We start from the raw sequence: 27470 nt of genomic DNA, 5'->3' as shown, positions 1-27470 counted from the left end.
CTAATGATCCACTGGATCACTGCAAGTATCAACAGGTGCTTGAGCAAGTACCATCACACCAGGCCAAGCCTGTGTGATACACACACACACAGCATAGAGTGAGCAACAGTGAGGCACAGTCACCAAATAGCAGCTTTTACAAGCAACTGGTGATCATATGAACACCGTAAGCTTGCTAGAGCTTGCTACCGCATGCTAGAACTCATTCTAAGCATTAACACATGGACGAGATAATTAAATTAATCATATAGCTGAACAATTGCATCACAGATAAGGGCATCGAGCAGCACAATTGTATCCAGAAGCACTTCATCAAAGAAAGGGGCAGTTAAAGTAACAACTAGGCTCAAATGAGCATGTCCATGAATTGAAGCACATATATAATCTCATCAGGAGCACTGGCACTTGCCAAAGGCAAGGATCATCACAGCATGATCAAGTCAGGGGAAAGCAATGGCATGTACAGGAATGGCATAATACACCAAGCAACAACAGGAGCCACTAAATTACACGAAGCAAAGATATGCACCACGGCAGCATACACATGGCAACAGCATATCGCATCAGCTAGGATCCATGGCAACAGCAGAGAGCACAGCAGCTTACACGCATTCACAGCAAGCACAGCAGCAGAGCACATAGGTGTAGAAGCGGCAGCACAATCAGGTGGGTGCCAGGGCATCCAGAGGAAGGAGAAGAGGTAGAACAGATGGCAGAAGAGAAGGAGGAGCACATACCAGGGAGGCGGTGGTCGTCATGACCACGGCGGCCACGGCGGCGCACGCCAGTGCACACGGCGGCACCAGGCCTGGCCAAGCCAAGCCACGGCGACCACCACAGCACCCCAGCGCAGCACCACGCGCCCAGGGGAGCGCCAGGAGGAAGGTACACGGCTTCTCCAACGCGCGGTGGCGGCGGACGCCACAGGCCAGGCGCACGGGAGAGTCGATGGCGAGCGAACGTGGACGCAAGCGTCAGATCGACGCGGACCACCATGTCCGCCGTCGAGAGGCGGTCCAGATCCGCACCATCTCGTCGCCGGCGATGGTCGGAGACGGCCTGATTAAAGCGGCGACGGCGGAGGCGATTTCGGCGTCGCAGGAGCCGAAAGGGGAATTAGGGTTAGGACACAGCGAGAAGACGACGCGACTGGGTCGGTTGGACCGAGCCCACTGGGCTGGTCCAACCTAACCAGCTCGGCCGCCTGACAGGTGGGCCTGAGGGGTATTTTGGACATTTCCAAAATACCCATTTAAATTTGAATTTCCAAGAATTTTAGAAAATAAAATAAAGCTCTAAAAAAATAAGTAAAAATATGAAAATTAATCAGCATAAAATTCTCTATCTAAATAAAATATCAAAGAGAATTTTTGAAGACAAAGAAGAATAAGTCTTAATTTGATGATTTAAATAATAATTTAAATCACACATATTATTTTCAATAATGAAAATAAGTCCATTAATGCATTTGGACTTCAAAAACACCTTGACAACATTTCAAGGTTGTATTTTGTTATAAATCAAATATTCCTAAATTACTCTTAGTATTAACCTCTTACATAAAATAATAACGACATCGGAAGGGGGGAACAAACCCTAAAAACTGGAATCATGCATAATTGCTTCTTTAACCATTGCCCTTATCGGACAATGATGCTATTTTTCAGAGACAGAGGACAAGGGTCAGTCCACACCTTCCAACTGCAAAACTTTGCAAGGTGTTCGAGCAAGTTCATCGCTTGCTCATGTCATTTGAGTATTTCTATCAAATTACTTGCAAAGTACTATGGTTATCACTATTGCATAAAAACCAAAACCACTACTTTCATAACTATGAATATAGTTGAATGCCCGTGCGTTGCTACGGTTTAGCAAACTTAGACCCCATGCAATGAATAAAGCATTTTAAATTACAATATATCGAGTATGATTGTGTTGCAACAATTATCACTTGACATCTAATTGCTTTCCATGATTATCACCTCAAGTTCTTCAAATTTATTTCCTCGTCCCATTAAAAATAATGCACGTGAAGATGGCATACTCACACTTCTATAGTTTGTGCTGATTGCAACCTCAATTTCCATCCCTTATGTTTTATTATATCAACCAAATATATGCCTTGTGATTGTTGCCGTTTTCATGTTGCACGTGAAGATGGCATACTCACACTTCTATAGTTTGTGCTGATTGCAACCTCAATTTCCATCCCTTATGTTTTATTATATCAACCAAATATATGCCTTGTGATTGTTGCCGTTTTCATGTGCATCCTCCCTGGAACACCAAACAGATCAGATCCCGCTGATAATGAGTAGTTTCTAGGTCCTTTAGGCCCAACCCTTGTTCAAAAAAATCTCCAGATCAAAAGATTATTCTTCGGTCCAACCAGCGTCCAACTTAGTCTATATAGTATAGTATATAATGACTCACCTTTTATCATTTTGATGAGGTTGGGAATATTGTCGTCATCAAATGGAAGAGTACCACAAACAAGAGCATAAGGGATACTCATAGCTCCAAACATCAACCTCATGTCGAGCATACAATTTACCTCGGATACCCTGCACAAGTAGGACGCACTAAGCTATTAATTAAAGTAGGAAGTGTGTGTAAATAAGCATGGTGATACGGACTCCGTGTATACAAATACAAGAATAGCTCTAGAGCAGCATAATTTTGACTCCCACAGCTAGTCTTCAAAAAAATTCCATTGTGCATGACATTACTCAACCCAAAGTCAGCGGGCCTGACATTATATTTGGAATCATGTAACAGGTTTTCTGGCTTTAGATCCCGATGAACAAACATATTTCTGTGGCAATATTCAACACCATATATAACCTGTTCAAGAAATTTTCAATAAAAACTAATGAGACAAAGCATGAATATGCATTCAACAGATCAGAAAAATAATCAACATTAATCATTTGTCTTCCAAAGAATATACAATTGCTGGCTATGGTTTAAATCAAATTTTGATTGAAGTAGCAATGGTATCAAGAAGACGAACATCATTTATAATGCAGTTTGGCTTAAGTAGTGATACTAATATCATGGAGGCATCAATAAAATCACGACATTTTGATATTAAGACAATCAAGGCACCAAGAAAACGCCAAAAACTTACCAAATCAACTAAAAACGATGTTCAAAAGATCAACAACTAAAACAGAGTCGAAAGAAAAAAAACAAAACAGAGCCAATTAACAATGACATGAAGACTGTGGACAAATTTGAACATTGGACAACATGTCCATGCATTTTGATTGGTCAAAATAAGCAGTGAAACAAATTTCATTAATGAATGCTTATACTTATGCCATCAAAAAGGTGTTCCAACATGCCAAGAAGAGCATAAGGAGGACCTGCTGGAAGATCTGACGAGTATCATCTTCTAACCTGCCTTTCTCAATACTGTTGTTGAATAGCTCACGGTACTTGCAATATTCAATCACAAGTAATATATCTCTAGGTGTGTAAATGACCTCATAAAGACGGATGATATTGGGGCGAGTGAACAACCTCAATATCTTGATTTCTTTATTTCCTGAAAGTAATATATAGGAAAAAAACAACATTAGCCAATCAGCCTATAATACAATTCCACCTGCTAATATTACCAACTCAATGCATCAAAAGAAGGTGAACTTTCCCCTCAACCAAAACTGAATGTGCCCTAGACTAAATGCAATTTATATCGACTAATGGATTAGTTGGGAATCTGGAACACACTCACAAGTCTGAGCAAGCAAATGATGAAATCGATCTACAACTTGATTGCAAGACTAAATCGATCTACAACTCCAGGTACGGCAACCCAGCGAGAAAACAATTAGAGGGAGTGTAGTTAAAAATTAAGATCGCAAGACTAAATCGATCTACCTGATAGGAAGATTAAGAAATTGCTCCATCTGTAGCCAATTCTCCGTAAAGATCATTGGCTCGTTGAGCATAGGGGAGAATTCACGGTGGAGTTACATCCATCCGTATCTCGTCTTTCATCTTCATGAAGAGCACCAGAAGCCTTCGGTTGTGAACTCGAGTGCGAGAGCAGCTACATATCGCCGTCCAGAGCGGCGCGTGGTGAACTCGAGGGCAGACATCTTCTGCTATACACGTCTCAGCATTTGAGTTGAAGATGACGGCGATGGCATGTGGAGTTACACAAGCGAGACAAAAATAATCAACCCGATTGCTTCCCTAATGTTGCCTGATTGCTTTCCAGTTTCCTATAAGACAACACCTAATTAGCGTGAGGGAGTTGGACGATTATTTTTCTTGTTAGATCGCGCGAAAGTTAAAAGGAAAGCTCTAGCAATTATGGTCCGACTTTGATTTCAATACGGAAGGAAAAGAAGATTTGATTTCATAGCTTTAGGAAACAAGGCAATGAGATTGGGCACAAGCGTGGAGCAGGCTAGAGCTGTACGACGGCTGGATAGCAGCACCAGCCCGAGAGATTTCCATCTTCGCGTAAGGAAGGGCTTCTTTCCTAATTATTTTCTACCATGATTGATACCGCGATTGAGGTTGTTTCCGAATTAACTTCTATCGTGATTGATGTCGTGAGAGCTGACGGAGGGAAGGAGCGACAACTTGGAATGAAATTAGGCCGGACAAAATACAGACCGTGAGATTAGATTAGATGGTCCGGATTATCCCAATCTCCTCACCAAACGCGTTGTATGACGTACGACCAACTGGAATTTAATAGTAAAGATGACTATGTGGTGGGCAATGGAACCATGGATTGTGTTGATATGGTGGAGGTTCCATTGCAAGGGTTAATATCCATCTAGGATTAAACAACAAATGTCGCCAGTGATTCTTGTGCCGTAATACCCGTGTTAACCATAAGATCCGGAGTGGGATGGAGTAGTCAAAAGTGTTTCCACCTCTCGTACATCAACGGATGCGCTTACCGTAGACACTTGACCCAGGTTGGGCAAGCGGTGGGGTGGGGATCCCATTCTAATTCCCCACGGTAAGTGGTCTATGATGGGTTGCAGCTACCGGCGAAGGAGTTTGGTTAACGAGTCCCAAACTGTTGTCGTGGTCGGGGTCCATCCTTAATTGGTGTAAGAGGACCGACGAGGACCCAGGGTCGGGGTATGCAACAAAGGGTGGGTGTGCGAGGCAGCGGAGGAACATGATTGGCTAGAACTTATACCGGGCCTCACACCGAAGGAAGTGTGGACGGGAAAGCTGCCCGGTTGGCACCAAGGTTAAGATCTCTTATGGGTAAAGCAACACACCTCTCGCAGAGTGTAAAGAACCGTGACCTGTCACTCCTCGTTCCGGGATAAGGAACTGCGAACGCGGCCGGAAAGGAGCTCCATGAAGTTCTAGTAAACCGGTGAAGGCCGACGGACATAGCTCTTTGGAATAAAAGCAATCTCTTGAAGAAATGTTTACCAAAACTTGCATTGGTATTAGACTTTCCGGTCTAATATCGTAGCTAGTGCATTAAACACCTCTTATCTATAATGAACTTGTTGAGTACGCTCGTACTCATACCACTCTTAAATCCCATGCTTAGATTGTCCGAATCGTCCGGAGGAGGACTACGACAACAATGAAGGAGCCGAGATCATCGGCTACGAGGAACCGGACCTCTCGGGAGGAGTTGAAGGCGTAGACTACCTCATCGTCTACGGATCCGGAGAGGCCTCCGGAGGAGAACAAGCCTAGGGATATTCGCTAGTAGTAGTAACCGAGCAGCCTGAACTCTTAGTATTTAGCTGCTCGATGAAATAAATGTTTAGTTTAATGAAACTCTGGTATTGTAAGTTAAGTTGGGTTCACCTCGAACCAAGGAGTATTCCTCTTAGGACCCAAGAGGAGCTCCAAGACGACATGTGTATGTTAATTGTAATAATATGTGAATGAGTTATGGACCCTGCTATGTTCTGTTGTACTACTCTGAGGGATGTAATATTTGCGGAATGGTACTTCGTGAATGTTATATCAACGATCGGCATACTACAACATGCGATGGTATGCGGGGTCACCACAGCTTGGTATCGTAGCAAAAGCTTTGACCTTAGGTTGGAACCTAGTAAATGGGAACAAACGTTAGGAGTCAAATAGGATTAGTAAAGAATTCTCTAAAAATATGGTGTATATTCAATTGAGAATACAACAACCATATCTTTTAGTGCGAAAATTCTTTATTATCTCTATTATGATGCATTATTACTAATCTCATAATCTTTCTATTTCTACAGCCAACATGGCAAGTTCGCGACCGGGAAGAAACGTGAAAGTTATGGATTCCACACTGAACGCGTACCAAGGAGGACTTGCAGATATCTTACGAGCCATGTTACTGGAATTTGGGTGCGATCCCCAGATTCCAGTAAACAAATACATGTTCTATGATGGTCCGGTGTTGGCCAAGTGCAGGGTAGGACTGCGACTTCCCGAATCTTTGGGAATGAGCGTAGTCATGCCAGCTGGGGAAGCAAGGACAACCAATACAGCTTACCATATAGCTGTTATGAGAGCCATAACCGATATTCGGGAGCATAAGACGAAAGAGCTTATGGGTTCCGAATTTACACACATTCCTCATATGGAGGAGGACAATGATCCCATGCTGAACCATTTTAAATATGCCAAAAGCAAACCAGCCGAAGCAGCCAAATACATGGACAATAGCCGTAACTTCATATCATTACTCTTTCAGTTGAATCATCATCTGATAGGAGCAATTGATACGATGCTTGAGGAATTCACTGAACCCAAGGAGGAGAGTAGGGGGAAAGAACCTATGGAGAATGTAGTGCACACACCAGTTTATTCAGCTGGTGACTACATCAGCATTGATCCACTTGCACGTGAACCTACACCTGTTACACCTGGGAACTATCTGGGTAGTTCCTATGGGGGATACGAAGGCGGAGAGGAATCCGGAAACCACCAGCGTTCCGAGACTCCTATCGAGAATTCCAGGGGTTGGCGTTGGGGATCGGATATTGGAACTCATAGTACCACAGCGTATTATGATGGGGAGATGAATGAAGATGCCACGTCCCAGCACCAGAGTTATCCATGGAATGAGGAGGAAGTTGGAGGGTATCCGACACAGGTTGGGTCGGATACGAATGTAGGAAATATCTATGGTGTAGGTACAGGGGAGTACACCCGTTGGGTGGATTACGATGCACTGAATGATCAGTTTGTGAACACTGATTTTGCCCTAGGATCATCATCGGATTCCGACTATCAGCCAACGGGGAGACCTTATGTTCCAGGTTTTGTCAGGAGAACGACACGTTCGACCGGATGGAAGCCTGGAATGTATCGGGAGTGAAGATCGTCTAGAGACTACCAATGGAACCAAAGCTACAATACACAAGTACCACGTGTATTGTAGAGTGTAATATTTTGTAGAAATTTGTACATATACTTTAATAAGTGAGTTTGCATACTCACATCGACTTGAGTATTGTAATAAGACCACTTAAGTATGTAAATATATGGTATATGTTTTGTATGATTTGGATTTGCTTCTTGATTTCCATTGCGTGACTAGTTCTGGTGCACAATGTTGAGCTCAGAAAACTTGCGCATGGAGTAATTATGAGTATCATCTTGTGTTGCAGAACTAGGGGGTTATGTCGGGAGCGTTAGGAGAGGAGACCGAAGCGCAGCGCATGGAGCGCGAAGCAAAACAAAAGGAGGAGGCTGACGAAGCAGCCAGGAATCAGTTTCCACCACCACCACCACCCATGACGCAACAGAATTTCATTCAGTACATGCAGATGGTGGAAGAGAGACAACGTGTCACGTTGGAGCAGCAGAACAAATTCTTTCAGGATTTGTTGCAGCAAAACAGGGTAGAGAGACCCGAGAATCGGGGAGTCACCTTAGCGGACTTCCGTAACACCAAGTCCATATCTTTTGCATACGCGCCCGAGCCAATGGACGCGGAAGACCGGCTCATGGACACTGAGCGAAAGCTCAACACTGTTGGATGCAATGACCAGGAGAAGGTCCGTTATGCTACACACTTGTTGTGTGGACCCGCCGCATCATGGTGGGATAATATTGTAGCCGTTTATCCGGCGGGAAAGGTATTTACCTGGGAGGAGTTCGCAAGGAAGTTCAGGGAATCCAATGTCCCTGAAAGTATAGTGGAGCTGAAGCGTTGAGAATTTGAAAATCTCGAGCAGAAGGACAAGGCAATCCTGACTTATGTCGTGGAGTTCTCAAAGTTGTCCCGGTACGCTGTTGAAGAAGTCAACACCGAGGACAAGAAGAAGAAGAGGTTTCTGAGGGGGTTAAGTCCCCAGTTCAAGGTACAGCTCCGAATGATGAGAGCAACTGAGTTCCAAGAGTTGGTGGATGCAGCCATCACTCTTGAGGATGACTTTAAACAACTGCAAGAAGAGAAGAGGAAGAAGGCCAAGTTTGAGCCTAAGAGGTTTGTTAGTAACAAGCCCAATACCAGCTTGAGTTTCAAGCCACGGTACAACAACAACAACAACAACCAGAGGAGGAACCAAGGATATCAGTCTGCAAATCAGATTATATGCCATTCCTGTGGATTCAAAGGACATGTCGCGAAAGATTGTAAGAAGCCAAAGATTATATGCTTTGGTTGTCGCCAGGAGGGGCACATGCTGAAGGACTGCCCCAAGAGAAACACTGGAGGAGGTCAATCTGGAGGAGGAGGAAATCGAGGAAACACCGGAGGGAGCTGGAAGAATAAGAAGCCCTTCGGCAAGCTGAACTGCACTAGTTTGGAGGAGGTGGTCAACTCCGACCAGGCGGTGATAGGTACGCTCCAGTATACTCACTCATCCCGGCAAAGTACTTTTTGATACCGGTGCAACTACATCATTCATTTCTCAACAATTCATCATCAAACATGGGATTAGTTGCACTAAGTTAGATACACCCATAACCATACTTTCGCGGGGGAACGATAGTAGTAACCCATGCCAAACAAAAACAAGTCATTATGATCAATAAGTGCGCGTTTGACGCGGACCTGTTCATTCTACCAATGAAGGACATTGATGTCATTCTTGGTATGAACTCGGTTGGAAGCTAATGGAGCATTGATCGACTGTGTGAGCAAGACGGTGTCTTTGAAAAGCCCCGATGGAAGTAGAATGATCTACCAAGGAGACAAACATACCCAGATCGAAGTTGAGCTACAGCTGAACAGTATGAAAGAGGTGAAGTTAGAGGATATACCTGTAGTAAATGAATTCCATGATGAATTTCCTGCGGAATTACCTGGTATGCCACCAGATAGGGAGATAGAATTCACTATCGACCTAATCCCAGGAACAGCTCCAATTGCTAAGGCACCATATAAGATGGGGCCCAAGGAGTTGAAAGAACTTAAGGAGCAACTCGGATGACTTAGAACAAAAGGGATTCATTCAAGAGAGTGTTTCACCATGGGGATCACCCGTGATCTTCGTAGATAAAAGGGATGGAGGAAGAAGGATGTGCGGAGACTACAGGAATCTGAACAACGTCACAATCAAGAACAAGTATCCACTTCCAAGAATACAAGATCTATTTGATCAAGTTAGAGGAGCGGGAGTCTTTTCCAAGATTGATCTAAGATCCGGTTATCACCAGATAAAGATCAAGAAGGAAGACGTTCCGAAAACCGCATTTGTTTCAAGATATGGACATCATGAATATCTTGTAGTACCATTTGGATTAACCAATGCCCCAGCAATATTCATGAATCTCATGAATAAGATCTTCATGCCATATCTAGACAAGTTTGTCATCGTATTTATCGATGATATTCTGATATATTCCAAGAACAAGGCGAACATGCCGAACATTTGAGGTTAGTGTTGCAAACACTAAGGGAACATCAACTTTATGCCAAACTTAGTAAGTGTGAATTTTGGTTAGATCAAGTGGAATTTCTTGGTCATGTCATTAGCAAAGATGGAATCGCTGTTAACCCGAGTAAGGTAGCAGCAGTTCTAGAATGGGAAGCACCCAAGACTGTCAAAGAGATCCGAGGATTCCTCGGAATGGCAGGATATTACCGGAGGTTCATTGAAGGATTCTCCAAAATAGCAGGACCAATGACGAAGCTGTTACGGAAGAATACACCTTTCGTGTGGTCAGAGGAGTGTGAGAAGAGTTTTCAAACTCTAAAAGAGAAACTCACCACAGCACCGGTGTTAGCCGTTCCGGAAGTTGGCAAGGATTACACCGTGTACTGTGACGCATCCAAACATGGATTGGGTTGTGTACTCATGCAAGATCGAAAAGTGATATCTTATGGATCGAGACAACTCAGACCTCATGAAGTGAATTATCCAACACATGACTTGGAATTAGCAACAGTCGTATTTGCACTCAAAACTTGGAGACATTTTCTCTATGGAGCTAAGTGTGAGCTCTATACAGATCACAAGAGTCTCAAATATTTCTTCACTCAGAAGGAACTCAACATGAGGCAGAAAAGATGGCTAGAATTGATCAAGGATTATGATCTGACAATCAATTACACACCAGGGAAGGCTAATGTTGTAGCGGATGCCCTGAGTAGGAAGAGCACCCGAGGAGTGGAACAAGAAATATCACCGGAGTTGAGGAAAGAAATAAGTCAAGCCCAAATACAACTTTGGGAGAAGGAAGCCCATGAAGGATTATCGGCGTTGCAAGTAGCCGATGAGTTGAATGTCAACCTGAAGAATGAGATAATGATGGGTCAAATGGACGATCCATTCATAGTGGAGGAGATGAGAAGAATAGATGAGGGAAGACCATCAGAATTTCACCGCGGAGAATCTGGATCATTATGGTTCCGTAAAAGGATTTGCGTTCCGGATATTGCTGAAATTAAGGAAGTAATACTCCGGGAAGCTCATCAAACACCATATTCTATACATCCGGGAAGTACAAAGATGTACATGGACTTAAAGGAACTATTCGGTGGAATAACATGAAGAGGGAGATAGCACAATATGTGGCAGAATGCCATACCCGCCGTAGAGTGAAGGCTGAACACCGTAGTCCGGCAGGGAAGTTACAACCTTTACCTATTCCAGAGTGGAAATGGGAAGAAATAGGGATGGATTTCATCACCGGACTACCCATGACTAATTAAAAGAAGGACATGATATGGGTAATCGTGGACCGGTTGACGAAAAGTGCACATTTTTTAGCGGTAAACCAGCAGGATAAAGGAGAGAAACTTATCGATCTTTACATCAAAGAGATCGTGAGTAAGCATGGAGTGCCTAAGAAGATAGTATCGGATCGAGGGTCCGTGTTCACATCAGCATTCTGGAAGCAACTTCACGAAGCTTTAGGATCCAAGTTAGACTATAGTACCGCTTATCATCCCCAGACAGGTGGACAAACCGAGAGAACCAACCAGATCTTAGAGGATATGCTTAGGGCTTGTGCCCTAGACTTCGGAGGATCATGGGAGGAGCACTTGCCACTAGCAGAGTTTTCATACAATAATAGCTATCAAAGCAGCATCAAGATGGCACCATTTGAAGCTCGTATGGAAGGAAGTGTAGATCACCGATATGTTGGTATGAAGCTGGAGCAAGCAAAGAGTTCAACCCCGATTATGTCAAGGAAAAGCAACAAATAATTGACATTATCAGAGATAGGTTGAAAATAGCCCAAAGTCGGCAAAAGAGTTACGCCGATCAGAAGAGGAGAACTTGGGAGCCACGAGTTGGAGACATGGTTGATACGTCTCCGACGTATCGATAATTTCTTATGTTCTATGCCATATTATTGATGATACCTACATGTTTTATGCACACTTTATGTCATATTCGTGCATTTTCTGGAACTAACCTATTAACAAGATGCCGAAGTGCCGGTTCTCGTTTTCGCTGTTTTTGGTTTCGGAAATCCTAGTAACGAAATATTCTCGGAATTGGACGAAACAAAGACCCAGGGGCCTATTTTTCCACGGAGCTTCCAGAAGACCGAAGAACATACGAAGTGGGGCCACGAGGTGGCGACACCACAAGGCGGCGCGGCCCAGGGGGGCCCGCGCCACCCTATGGTGTGGCCCCCTCGTCTGGCCCCCGACTCTGCCCTTCCGCCTACTTAAAGCCTCCGTCGCGAAACCCCTGAGGCGAAAAACCACGATACGGAAAACCTTACTGAGACGCCGCCGCCGCCGATCCCATCTCGGGGGATTCGGAGATCTCCTCCGGCACCCCGCCGGAGAGGGGATTCATCTCCCGTGAGGACTCTACACCGCCATGGTCGCCTCCGGAGTGATGAGTGAGTAGTTCACCCCTCGGACTATGGGTCCATAGCAGTAGCTAGATGGTTGTCTTCTCCTCATTGTGCTTCATTGTTGGATCTTGTGAGCTGCCTAACATGATCAAGATCATCTATCCGTAATTCTATATGTTGTGTTTGTCGGGATCCGATGGATAGAGAATACCATGTCATGTTAATTATCAAGTTATTACATATGTGTTGTTTATGATCTTGCATGCTCTCCGTTTCTAGTAGAGGCTCTGGCCAAGTTTTTACTTTTAACTCCAAGAGGGAGTATTTATGCTCGATAGTGGGTTCATGCCCGCATTGACACCTGGGGAGTGACGAAACCCCTAAGGTTGTGTTGTGCTCGTTTCCACTAGGGATAAAACATTGGCGCTATGTCCGAGGATGTATTTGTTGATTACATTACGCACCATACTTAATGCAATTGTCTCGTTGTTAGCAACTTAATACCGGAGGGGGTTCGGATGATAACCCGAAGGTGGACTTTTTAGGCATAGATGCAGCTTGGATGGCGGTCTATGTACTTTGTCGTAATGCCCAATTAAATCTCACTATACTTATCATGTCATGTATGTGCATTGTTATGCCCTCTCTATTTGTCAATTGCCCGACCGTAATTTGTTCACCCAACATGCTTTTATCTTATGGGAGAGACACCTCTAGTGAACTGTGGACCCCGGTCCATTCTTTAATACTCGAAATACAAATCTGCTCGCAATACTTGTTTTTACTATTTTCTCTCGCAAACAATCATCTTCCACACAATACGGTTAATCCTTTGTTACAGACAAGCCGGTGAGATTGACAACCTCACTGTTTCGTTGGGGCAAAGTACTTTGGTTGTGTTGTGCAGGTTCCACGTTGGCGCCGGAATCTCCGGTGTTGCGCCGCACTACATCCCGCCGCCATCAACCTTCAACGTGCTTCTTGGCTCCTCCTCGGTTCGATAAACCTTGGTTTCTTTCTCGAGGGAAAACTTGCTGCTGTGCGCATCATACCTTCCTCTTGGGGTTGCCCAACGAACGTGTGAAATACACGCCATCAAGCTCTTTTCTCGGCGCCGTTGCCGGGGAGATCAAGACACGCTGCAAGGGGAGTCTCCACTTCTCAATCTCTTTACTTTGTTTTTGTCTTGCTTTATTTTATTTACTACTTTGTTTGCTGCATTATATCAAAACACAAAAAAATTAGTTGCTAGTTTTACTTTATTTACTGTCTTGCACTCTATATCAAAAACACAAAAATAAAAAATTTACTTGCATTTACTTTACTTATTTCATCATGTTTCCTTTTAATTTTACCACAAAGAACATACCGGTAGGACAAGGGTCTATAATTGGGAGGAACAATATAGAAGAATTTTTCACCCATGTTAGTACCGTTGAAGATTTTGAAGATAGACACTTGGTAGAACTTGCTCCTACTTATGAAATTGCTGCTGCTGCTTTAGTTCGCCTGTTGGAAACTAAATTTGTTAATCTAAATCCTATAATCCAACACATGTTTCTTACACTTGGTGATATGGAAGAAGGGGAAAAGAAAGATTTTGTTTTAGAAACCCTTCTTAGAAAATTTGGTGGTCTAGCAAGAGAGGCTAGAAAGGTCTTTGCTAAATTTAATATGCTTGGTTCTCATACTAATTTTGTTGGTCTCCTTGAAAAAATGGATATGGATAGGATAAGGTACACTAATAATGCTAATGATGGTGGGGAGATCAAAGCACCCATACCATGTAAACTCCTAGCTATGAATGATGCACTAGAACATAACTATGCTTGGCTTGTTCTCGAAAATTTGTTCGATGAGAGTAGCAAGCCCAAGACTAATGAAAAGGGAGACGCTGAAACTTATGTATCCAATATACTATGCATGGTTGAGAAAACTCCAAACCCCGCTGTAGGTGCACCACCCTTCGATGTTACTTGAGTTACACTTTCTGCGCCTAGCTGAAAGGCGTTAAAGAAAAGCGCTTATGGGAGACAACCCATGTTTTTACTCCAGTATTTTTGTTTTATATTTGTGTCTTGGAAGTTTTTTACTACTGTAGAAACCTCTCCTTATCTTAGTTTTATGTTTTGTTGTGCCAAGTAAAGTCTTTGATAGAAAAGTAAGTACTAGATTTGGATTACTGCGCAGTTCCAGATTTCTTTGCTGTCACGAATCTGGGTCTATCTCCCTGTACGTAGCTCAGAAAATTACGCCAATTTACGAGCATGATCCTCAGATATGTACGCAACTTTCATTCAATTTGAGCATTTTCGTTTGAGCAAGTCTGGTGGCCTAATAAAATCCATCTTTACGGACTGTTCTGTTTTGACAGATTCTGTCTTTTATTTCGCATTGCCTCTTTTGCTATGTTGGATGAATTTCTTTGATCCGCTAATGTCCAGTAGCTTTATGCAATGTCCAGAAGTGTTAAGAATGATTGTGTCACCTCTGAACATGTGAATTTTTATTATGCACTAACCCTCTAATGAGTTGTTTCGAGTTTGGTGTGGAGGAAGTTTTCAAGGATCAAGAGAGGAGTATGATGCAATATGATCAAGGAGAGTGAAAGCTCTAAGCTTGGGGATGCCCCGGTGGTTCACCCCTGCATATTATAAGAAGACTCAAGCGTCTAAGCTTGGGGATGCCCAAGGCATCCCCTTCTTCATCGACAACATTATCAGGTTCCTCCCCTGAAACTATATTTTTATTCCGTCACATCTTATGCACTTTGCTTGGAGCGTCGGTTTGTTTTTGTTTTTTGTTTTGTTTGAATAAAATGGATCCTAGAATTCACTTTATGGGAGAGAGACACGCTCCGCTGTAGCATATGGACAAATATGTCCTTAGGCTCTACTCATAGTATTCATGGCGAAGTTTCATCTTCGTTAAATTGTTATATGGTTGGAATTGGAAAATGATACATGTAGTAAATTGCTATAATGTCTTGGATAATTTGATACTTGGCAATTTTTGTGCTCATGTTTAAGCTCTTGCATCATATACTTTGCACCCATTAATGAAGAAATACTTAGAGCTTGCTAATTTGGTTTGCATATTTGGTTTCTCTAGAGTCTAGATAACATCTAGTATTGAGTTTTGAACAACAAGGAAGACGGTATGGAGTCTTATAATGTTACCATATGTCTTTTATGTGAGTTTTGCTGTACCGTTCATCCTTGTGTTTGTTTCAAATAACCTTGCTAGCCTAAACCTTGTATCGAGAGGGAATACTTCTCATGCATCCCAAATACTTGAGCCAACCACTATGCCATTTGTGTCCACCATACCTACCTACTACATGGTATTTATCCGCCATTCCAAAGTAAATTGCTTGAGTGCTACCTTTAAAATTCCATCATTCACCTTTGCAATATATAGCTCATGGGACAAATAGCTTAAAAACTATTGTGGTATTGAATATGTACTTATGCACTTTATCTCTTATTAAGTTGCTTGTTGAGCGATAACCATGTTTCGGGGACGCCATCAACTATTCTTTGTTGGATATCATGTGAGTTGCTATGCATGTCCGTCTTGTCTCGAAGCAAGAGAGATCTACCACCTTCATGGTTGGAGCATGCATATTGTTAGAGAAGAACTTTGGGCCGCTAACTAAAGCCATGATTCATGGTGGAAGTTTCAGTTTGGACATATATCCTCAATCTCATACGAGAATAATAATTGTTGCCACATGCTTATGCATTAAAGAGGAGTCCACTATCTGTTGTCCATGTTGTCCCGGTATGGATGTCTAAGTTGAGAATAATCAAAAGCGAGAAATCCAAAATGCGAGCTTTCTCCTTAGACCTTTGTACAGGCGACATGGAGGTACCCCATTGTGACACTTGGTCAAAACATATGCATTGCAAAGATCCGGTAGTCCAAGTTAATTAGGACAAGGTGTGGGCACTATTAGTATACTATGCATGAGACTTGCAACTTGTAAGATATAATGTACATAACTCATATGCTTTATTACTACCGTTGACAAAATTGTTTCATGTTTTCAAAATAAAAGCTCTAGCACAAATATAGCAATCGATGCTTTCCTCTTTGAAGGACCATTCTCTTTACTTTTATGTTGAGTCAGTTCACCTATCTCTCTCCACCTCAAGAAGCAAACACTTGTGTGAACTGTGCATTGATTCCTACATATTTGCATATTGTACTTGTTATATTACTCTATGTTGACAATTATCCATGAGATATACATGTTACAAGTTGAAAGCAACCGCTGAAACTTAATCTTCCTTTGTGTTGCTTCAATGCCTTTACTTTGATTTATTGCTTTATGAGTTAACTCTTATGCAAGACTTATTAATACTTGTCTTGAAGTACTATTCATGAAAAGTCTTTGCTATATGATTCACCTGTTTACTCATGTCATTACCATTGTTTTGATCGCTGCATCCACTACATATGTTTACAAATAGTATGATCAAGGTTATGATGGCATATCACTTCAGAAATTATCTTTGTTATCGTTTTACCTGCTCGGGACGAGCAGAACTAAGCTTGGGGATGCTTGATACGTCTCCGACGTATCGATAATTTCTTATATTCTATGCCATATTATTGATGATACCTACATGTTTTATGCACACTTTATGTCATATTCGTGCATTTTCTGGAACTAACCTATTAACAAGATGCCGAAGTGCCAGTTCCTGTTTTCTGCTGTTTTTGGTTTCAGAAATCCTAGTAACGAAATATTCTCGGAATTGGACGAAACAAAGACCCAGGGGCCTATTTTTCCACGGAGCTTCCAGAAGACCGAAGAACATACGAAGTGGGGCCACGAGGTGGCGACACCACAAGGCGGCGCGGCCCAGGGGGGCCCGCGCCGCCCTATGGTGTGGCCCCCTCGTCTGGCCCCGACTCTGCCCTTCCGCCTACTTAAAGCCTCCGTCGCGAAACCCCTGATGCGAAAAACCACGATACGGAAAACCTTACTGAGACGCCGCCGCCGCCGATCCCATCTCGGGGGATTCTCGGAGATCTCCTCCGGCACCCCGCCGGAGAGGGGATTCATCTCCCGGAGGACTCTACACCGCCATGGTCGCCTCGGGAGTGATGAGTGAGTAGTTCACCCCTGGACTATGTGTCCATAGCAGTAGCTAGATGGTTGTCTTCTCCTCATTGTGCTTCATTGTTGGATCTTGTGAGCTGCCTAACATGATCAAGATCATCTATCCGTAATTCTATATGTTGTGTTTGTCGGGATCCGATGGATAGAGAATACCATGTCATGTTAATTATCAAGTTATTACATATGTGTTGTTTATGATCTTGCATGCTCTCCGTTTCTAGTAGAGGCTCTGGCCAAGTTTTTACTTTTAACTCCAAGAGGGAGTATTTATGCTCGATAGTGGGTTCATGCCCGCATTGACACTGGGGAGTGACAGAAACCCCTAAGGTTGTGTTGTGCTGTTTCCACTAGGGATAAAACATTGGCGCTATGTCCGAGGATGTATTTGTTGATTACATTACGCACCATACTTAATGCAATTGTCTGTTGTTAGCAACTTAATACTGGAGGGGGTTCGGATGATAACCTGAAGGTGGACTTTTTAGGCATAGATGCAGTTGGATGGCGGTCTATGTACTTTGTCGTAATGCCCAATTAAATCTCACTATACTTATCATGTCATGTATGTGCATTGTTATGCCCTCTCTATTTGTCAATTGCCCGACTGTAATTTGTTCACCCAACATGCTTTTATCTTATGGGAGAGACACCTCTAGTGAACTGTGGACCCCGGTCCATTCTTTAATACCGAAATACAAATCTGCTGCAATACTTGTTTTTACTATTTTCTCTCGCAAACAATCATCTTCCACACAATACGGTTAATCCTTTGTTACAGCAAGCCGGTGAGATTGACAACCTCACTCGTTTCGTTGGGGCAAAGTACTTTGGTTGTGTTGTGCAGGTTCCACGTTGGCGCCGGAATCTCCGGTGTTGCGCCGCACTACATCCCGCCGCCATCAACCTTCAACGTGCTTCTTGGCTCCTCCTGGTTCGATAAACCTTGGTTTCTTTCTGAGGGAAAACTTGCTGCTGTGCGCATCATACCTTCCTCTTGGGGTTGCCCAACGAACGTGTGAAATACACGCCATCAATGGTATATCTTAAGGTAAGCCCGATGAAAGGACTTCAGAGATTCGGAGTAAAAGGAAAGTTGAGCCCTAGATACATCGGACCTTTCAAGATATTGAGTCAGAACCGAGGTTTAGCCTTTGAATTGGATCTACCGGGAAGGCTAGCACAAGTTCACAATGTATTCCATGTGTCTCAACTCAGGAAATGCTTAAAGACCCCAGATGAGCCAATCTCACATGCTGAGCTAGAGTTACAACCAGATTTGACTTACATCGAGAAGCCAGCCAAGATTCTCGAGGAGAGCTGGAAACAACTCAGAAATAAAGCTATCAAGTACTGCAAGATTCAATGGAAGCATCATCCCGAGAGGGAAGCCACCTGGGAAAAGGAAGAAGACTTGAGGAAAACATACCCCGAACTGTTCAGGTATTACAACCACAACTTCGGGACGAAGTTTTCTTTAAGGGGAAAGGCTGTAATGTCCCGGGTTTAGAGACGATCGAGGGGTAGATTTTAGAAAGGGATGTGCATTGCATAGTAAATTCAGGGAAATTTCGCGCTTTTAAACAAAAAGCTGCATCGAAGGGGGACAAGTTTCTCTCTCGACACCTTACGGGGTTAGGGTTTCGAGAGTGCGACAAACTTGTAACTCACCTAACTAAATTAGGGTTTTGAGAAGAGAGGAGAGTATTGCATTACAACTTAAGTTGCATGATTGAATTCAAACACAAGAACTTTTGAATTTCAAATTTAAACATCATATGAATATCTCATAATTCAAAATTTAGGTAATTCATTAAACAAATATGAATAATCAAGAATATAAACATTACATTTATTTAGTAAAGCTCATTAGGGAAACTTTGAGCTTTATTAATAATCACACAAGATACAATGTCAATTACAATATCCGAATTGAGATATAAATTTACAACACATTACAAGAATTGGAGAAATAGAATATTAAAAGAAAAAGAAAAGAAAATTACAAAGTAAATGATCTATCCTAAATTCTATAAGATGAGTTAATCTTCATCTTGATCATTCCAAAGTTCCCTGCACACAAACACAACAAAAAGAGATTATGCCAAGTGGTTTACCACTTGGCAGGTTAGTAGAAGAATGAAATTGAGTAGATATGGATCAGTTCTGCCGAGCTGATCATCTCTCAGCCAAGTTACAAGCCAGATACCAAGAATGTGCACACACACACAGCTAGGCTGCTCACACAGCGACCGTGCATGCAGCACACCACACACACACAACTGGTGAGTCACCAACGAAGCTGCCGTGGCCTTGTTGTCGACCGGAGGTGGAGAGGGAGATCATATAAAAACCTCTCCAACGATGAACCCTAGCTCATTCATCGACGAGCAGCTTGGTAAGTCATCAGAGAGCAAGAACACTTAGAACAGGAAGAACACATAGCTAGAACCCTCATCCAGGAACAGCTCAAGCAAGGAACTATCTCCTGTTGAGAAGTAAACCATGGAGTAGATCAAGCACAAGCCACAAGGAGGAGCAGGGCAAGCTAAGAAATCAGCACAGAAGCAAAACCTCTAGACCAACACACTATTTCTAGGAGCTGGAGTGAGGTATACACCTTAACATGAACAAACCAGATGTTTTTGTTCATAAATTGCACAAGCATGATCTCCAAGACACCAACAAGGGTAGAAACCCTATATGTGAGTCATCATATGGCTATCGGCCAAATTGGTGCAAGTGAACAAGAGAGAAACAAATAGGAAAGCACCTCGGGAACATTGGCTATGCCAAACCAGAGTGACATAATCAAAGAAATCCAACAAGGGATGATCCTATCTAGCTAATCAGCTTCACTCAGCACCTATAGCCACTACACCATCAGACAGATAGACTATAAAGTGTCTATTCTTGTTTGTCAACATCAAAGATCACTGGAAATCCAACAAGGAATTACCCAGTGATGCATTCACTAAGCTATAGCAAGCCAACCAGGGTGGGAGCTACCTAAACAGCAATGAATTGCTGTCAAGGTTACCTCAACCACTGAAACAGCCAAACCACCAAGCCAAGCACCAATATCATCACCCAGATTTGGGTTCAAAGATGAGCTAGGGTCCCCAACCACTGTTGGCATCCCTCTAGCTCCATTAAGTTCATCACAAGAATCATCACTGCAAGCAGTTCATCTCACTTATCCATCAAACAAAGCAAGATAATACAGATAAATGAATTATACAAGTAACCAAGTCACCAGAATCATGCTAATGATCCACTGGATCACTGCAAGTATCAACAGGTGCTTGAGCAAGTACCATCACACCAGGCCAAGCCTGTGTGATACACACACACAGCATAGAGTGAGCAACAGTGAGGCACAGTCACCAAATAGCAGCTTTTACAAGCAACTGGTGATCATATGAACACCAGAAGCTTGCTAGAGCTTGCTACTGCATGCTAGAACTCATTCTAAGCATTAACACATGGACAGATAATTAAATTAATCATATAGCTGAACAATTGCATCACAGATAAGGGCATCAGGCAGCACAATTGTATCCAGAAGCACTTCATCAAAGAAAGGGGCAGTTAAAGTAACAACTAGGCTCAAATGAGCATGTCCATGAATTGAAGCACAGATATAATCTCATCAGGAGCACTGGCACTTGCCAAAGGCAAGGATCATCACAACATGATCAAGTCAGGGGAAAGCAATGGCATGTACAGGAAAGGCATAATACACCAAGCAACAACAGGAGCCACTAAATTACACGAAGCAGACATATGCACCACAAGCAGCATACGCATGGCAACGAAGCATATCGCATCGCCTAGGATCCATGGCAACAGCAAAGAGCACAGCAGCTTACACGGATTCACAGCAAGCACAGCAGCAGAGCACATAGGTGTAGAAGCGGCAGCACAATCAGGTGGGTGCCAGGGCATCCAGAGGAAGGAGAAGAGGTAGAACAGATGGCAGAAGAGAAGGAGGAGCACATACCAGGGAGGCGGTGGTCGTCATGACCACGGCGGCCACGGCGGCGCACGCCAGTGCACACGGCGGCACCAGGCCTGGCCAAGCCAAGCCACGGCGACCACCACAGCACCCCAGCGCAGCACCACGCGCCCAGGGGAGCGCTAGGAGGAAGGTACACGGCTTCTCCAACGCGCGGTGGCGGCGGACGCCACAGGCCAGGCGCACGGGAGAGTCGATGGCGAGCGAACGTGGACGCAAGCGTCAGATCGACGCGGACCACCATGTCCGCCGTCGAGAGGCGGTCCAGATCCGCACCATCTCGTCGCCGGCGATGGTCGGAGACGGCCTGATTAAAGCGGCGACGGCGGAGGCGATTTCGGCGTCGCAGGAGCCGAAAGGGGAATTAGGGTTAGGACACAGCGAGAAGACGACGCGACTGGGTCGGTTGGACCGAGCCCACTGGGCTGGTCCAACCCAACCAGCTCGGCCGCCTGACAGGTGGGCCCGAGGGGTATTTTGGACATTTCCAAAATACCCATTTAAATGAGAATTTCCAAGAATTTTAGAAAATAAAATAAAGCTCTAAAAAAATAAGTAAAAATATGAAAATTAATCAGCATAAAATTCTCTATCTAAATAAAATATCAAACAGAATTTTTGAAGACAAAGAAGAATAAGTCTTAATTTGATGATTTAAATAATAATTTAAATCACACATATTATTTTCAATAATGAAAATAAGTCCATTAATGCATTTGGACTTCAAAAACACCTTGACAACATTTCAAGGTTGTATTTTATTATAAATCAAATATTCCTAAATTACTCTTAGTATTAACCTCTTACATAAAATAATAACGACATCGGAAGGGGGGAACAAACCCTAAAAACTGGAATCATGCATAATTGCTTCTTTAACCATTGCCCTTATCGGACAATGATGCTATTTTTCGGAGACCAGAGGACAAGGGTCAGTCCACACCTTCCAACTGCAAAACTTTGCAGTGTTCAGGCAAGTTCATCGCTTGCTCATGTCATTTGAGTATTTCTATCAAATTACTTGCAAAGTACTATGGTTATCACTATTGCATAAAAACCAAAACCACTACTTTCATAACTATGAATATGACTATGTGGTGGGCAATGGAACCATGGATTGTGTTGATATGGTGGAGGTTCCATTGCAAGGGTTAATATCCATCTAGGATTAAACAACAAATGTCGCCGGTGATTCTTGTGCCGTAATACCCGTGTTAACCATAAGATCCGGAGTGGGACGGAGTAGTCAAAAGTGTTTCCACCTCTCGTACATCAACGGATGCGCTTACCGTAGACACTTGACCCAGGTTGGGCAAGCGGTGGCGTGGGGATCCCATTCTAATTCCCCACGGTAAGTGGTCTATGATGGGTTGCGCCTATCGGCGAAGGAGTTTGGTTAACGAGTCCCAAACTGTTGTCGTGGTCGGGGTCCATCCTTAATTGGTGTAAGAGGACCGACGAGGACCCAGGGTCGGGGTATGCAACAAAGGGTGGGTGTGCGAGGCAGCGGAGGAACATGATTGGCTAGACCTTATACCGGGCCTCACACCGAAGGAAGTGTGGACGGGAAAGCTGCCCGGTTGGCACCAAGGTTAAGATCTCTTATGGGTAAAGCAACACACCTCTCGCGAGTGTAAAGAACCGTGACCTGTCACTCCCTGTTCCGGGATAAGGAACTCGCGAACGCGGCCGGAAAGGAGCTCCATGAAGTTCTAGTAAACCGGTGAAGGTCGACGGACATAGCTCTTTGGAATAAAAGCAATCTCTTGAAGAAATGTTTACCAAAACTTGCATTGGTATTAGACTTTCTGGTCTAATATCGTAGCTAGTGCATTAAACACCTCTTATCTATAATGAACTTGTTGAGTACGCTCGTACTCATACCACTCTTAAATCCCATGCTTAGATTGTCCGAATCGTCTGGAGGAGGACTACGACAACAATGAAGGAGCCGAGATCATCGGCTACGAGGAACCAGACCTCTCAGGAGGAGTTGAAGGCGTAGACTACCTCATCGTCTACGGATCCGGAGAGGCCTCCGGAGGAGAACAAGCCTAGGGATATTCGCTAGTAGTAGTAACCGAGCAGCCTGAACTCTTAGTATTTAGCTGCTCGATGAAATAAATGTTTAGTTTAATGAAACTCTGGTATTGTAAGTTAAGTTGGGTTCACCTCGAACCCAGGAGTATTCCTCTTAGGACCCAAGAGGAGCTCCAAGACGACATGTGTATGTTAATTGTAATAATATGTGAATGAGTTATGGACCCTGCTATGTTCTGTTGTACTACTCTGAGGGATGTAATATTTGCGGAATGGTACTTCGTGAATGTTATATCAATGACTGGCATACTACAACATGCAGTGGTATGCAGGGTCACCACAAACGTCTTCCCAAAGGTAACACGTGTCCGACTAGTATCGAGGAGGCCAAGAAAATCGTGTGTCCTCTGGATTTACCGCATGTGAAATACCATGTGTGCTTGAACAATTGCATCATTTATCGGAACGAGCACGCAGAGTGTACCATATGTCCGGAGTGCGGCGTCAGTCGGTACAAGAAGGGGAAGAAAGCTCCTCGGAAGGTGGTGTGGTACTTTCCGATCACTCCTCGTCGGCAGCGGTATTTCGCGGATCCTAAGCAAGCAAAGCTAATGCGCCGGCACGCGGAGATGAGGAAGGGAGAAGATGACGCAGATGATCCGAAGAAAAAGAAAAAGGACAGGATGTTGAGACACCCTTCGGATGCTAGCCAGTGGAATGCGTTGAACCTCGAGTACCCAGAATTTGGGGACGATCCTAGGAACATAAGGCTGGGCGCGAGCACCGATGGAGTCAATCCGTTTGGCAGCCGAGCAGCACGCATAGCACCCGGCCCGTGTTTGTGTGGATGTACAACCTCCCCCTGGTTGTGCATGAAGAGGAAGTACATTCAAATGAGTATGCTAATTGAAGGGCCGAAACAACCAGGGAACGACATCAATCTGTATATGGGGCTTCCGAAAGAGGAGCTAGCCACGCTATGGGACACGCCTGCCAATACGTGGGACGCCGCCGCGGAAGAATATTTCCCTATGAGAGCCGCACTCGCTCACGACGGTGCACGACTTTCTCGGTTACGGATATGTCGCGGGGCAGGTGGTCCACGGATTCAATGCATGCGTAAGGTGCATGGACGACACAACGTACCGCCAGCTAGATAGAGATCCCGGGTCCTCGAAAACGGTGTTCATGGGACATCGAAGGTGGCTTCGCGAGGACGACGCATGGAGGAAACGCAAGGATCTGTTCGATGGTCAAGACGAACCCCGAAGATGGCCACGTACGAGAAGCGGCGAGCAAATAGACGAGCTATTGAAAAATTGGAAAGAGTGCCCACCGCCGGGAAAGAAGCGAAAGGCGCCGGAGCCGCTGCTTAAGGTATGGAAGACGAGGTCTGTTTTCTGGGACTTGCCGTACTAGAAGATCCTCCGTGTGCCTCACAGCCTTGATGTCATGCACATCACGAAGAACGTGTGCGAGAGTCCGCTTGGTACCCTCCTCAACATGCCGGAGAAGACCAAAGATGGGCCGAAAGCAAGGTACGACTTGCAATCAATTGGGATCAGGGAGGAGCTTCACGCGGGACGCCCTAATGATGATGATGATGATGACGATGACGATGATGAGGCGGAGGACACGCAAAGTCGTCGCAAGGGCAAAAATGCCAAAAAGATTGAATATTACTGCCCCCCCCCCGCGTGCTTCACTCTAAGTCAGAAGGAGATCGAGCAGTTTTTCGACTGTCTCCTAGGAGTAAAACTTCCTTACGGTTACGCGGGGAAGATAAGCAGGTACCTAGACAAAGCGAAGCGGAGGTTCAGCGGGATGAAGTCTCACGACTGTCACGTGCTGATGACGCGGATACTTCCGGTTGCAATCCGTGGGATCATGGACGCGCACGTCCGTGAAACGCTTTTTGGCCTATGCAACTTTTTCGACGTCATCTCTCGGAAGTCTGTTGGCGTGAGGCAACTTAGAAGGCTACGAGGAAGAGATCGTGGTGATACTGTGCGAGCTTGAGATGTACTTCCCGCCCGCATTCTTCGACGTTATGGTGCATCTATTGGTACATATCGTGGAGGATATCATCCAACTGGGGCCGACGTTCCTGCACAGCATGATGCCGTTCGAAAGGATGAATGGTGTCATCAAAGGGTACGTTCGCAACAGGGCACGTCCAGACGGAAGCATAGACAAGGGCTTTCTGACCGAAGAGTGCATCTCCTTCTGCACGAGTTATCTAGAAATCGAGAACCCCGTTGGCCTGCCCGTAAACAGGCATCTCGGGAAGCTCGCTGGATGGGGTCACCGCGACGGTAGCCGCAAAATGCATGTCGACTTCAAGGGTCGAATCGCTGACTTTGAAAGAGCAAACCTAGTCGCGCTACAACACATAGACGTGGTCGATCCTTGGGTGGTAGAGCACAAAACCTTCATCGCAAAGACGTACGGTGATCGGGGCCAACGAGAGGACGGACGGAGATATAATCAAAGAGCACAACTCAACCTTCACGCGGTGGTTCAAGGACAAGATGTCGACGTACCCTATAGATGAGGATTCTTCTGCGGAAGAAAAACTCATATTCGCCTTGTCACAGGGCGCCGAACACAACCTGATGACATTTCAGGCGTACGATATCAACGGCTACACATTCTACACCGAGGAAAAGGACATGAAGAGCGATTATCAGAACTCCGGGGTAACGATGGAGTCCTACACCGGTGACGTCAAGCGAGAGATACTACGGAAAGATCGAGGAGATCTGGGAGCTGAGCTACGCCGGAGAGAATGTGCCGATGTTCCGTGTCAGGTGGGCCAAGAACGTCGTAAAAGAAGACCGGCATTTCACCACCATGGTTATACCCGAAGCCAAATGCAAGACAGCGGGCGCAAAGGTCACCGCGAAATATGAGCCATGGGTCCTAGCTTCCCAAGTGGACCAATGATTTTTCATTACCGACCCGCAAAAGCCCAGCCGTGTTGTCGTGAGGAGAGGCAAAAGGAGCATCATCGGAATGGATGGAGCCGCCAACGAGCTAGACTTTGACCAGTACGGCGATCCGAAGATGGAAGATGACGACGACGATGATGAAGAACCATACACAACAAGAAGAAGCGAGGACCACCCTACCTAAAGGCCGTCCATTCAAGAGAAGAAGTCTAGGAGTTCCGGGGCTAAATTATTCAACCGCGAGAAAGAAGGGCAAGAAGATTGTGAAAAGATAATTATGTATCATTTTCTTGTATGAATAATGGATGTCATATTATTAATCTACACATTGTACCGATCAAAATAGACATATAATTTATATTTTTGGATATTTTCTAGATTCTCTAGTATTTTTAATATTCTACATAATTCTAATTATTTATGCCTTTTATTTTGGTGTATTATGCTATTTATTACTGCTGGGTTAAATCATTTTAAAAAAAAGTTAAAAAATTGGGGCCGCCAGGGTTCGAACCTGGCCGGCCAGTGTAAACCAAACGAGAGAGGGGGAGCTAGCCATCGTGGTACAATTCGGATCTTGTCAACTCGTAGGTGCCGCGCGCTTTTTGACCTAAACCTAAAGAGCGGTGGCGCACCCCGAGAGGTGCGCTATTGCTAAGCCTCCTAGTGGCGCACCCCTAGAGGTGCGCTATTGCTAAGGGGAGTTGGGGACTTAGAGAAAAATCCCCTTCTCTTCCCGTCCCGACCAGATTCTCTTCTTCCTTGCGACTGCGCCCTCTTCTTCCTTGCGACTGCGCCCTCCTCTCCGTCGGCGACGCCCATTCACCACTGCGCCCTCCTCTCCGTCGGCCACTTGCTCCTGGATCTCCGAAGCCACCTGCTCGCCCACTGCGCCCATTCCCCACCACTGCAACCTCCCCTTCTGCCTCGCGACGCCGCCCCTTCCCTCGATCTGCCTCGCGACGCCGCCCTGTCCCTCGATCCACCTCCCACGGCACCCCCTGAGCAACGCCACCACCCACCGGCGGCTGCCACCCCTCCCCTGAGCAGGCGCCACCACGTCGCGCAGGTACGTCCCCCTCGATTCACCTCCCCGCCGACGGTCGCCTCCCCCCTCGATTCTCAT

General features: G+C 44.7%; 1 pseudogene; it reads right to left on the bottom strand.

Moving 5' to 3' along the window:
• Positions 1-27470, bottom strand: LOC124672230 (annotated as a pseudogene).

Source organism: Lolium rigidum, chromosome 7, assembly GCF_022539505.1.
Source record: "Lolium rigidum isolate FL_2022 chromosome 7, APGP_CSIRO_Lrig_0.1, whole genome shotgun sequence".
NCBI lineage: Eukaryota > Viridiplantae > Streptophyta > Magnoliopsida > Poales > Poaceae > Lolium > Lolium rigidum.
This window is presented reverse-complemented; position numbering and strand designations above follow the sequence as displayed.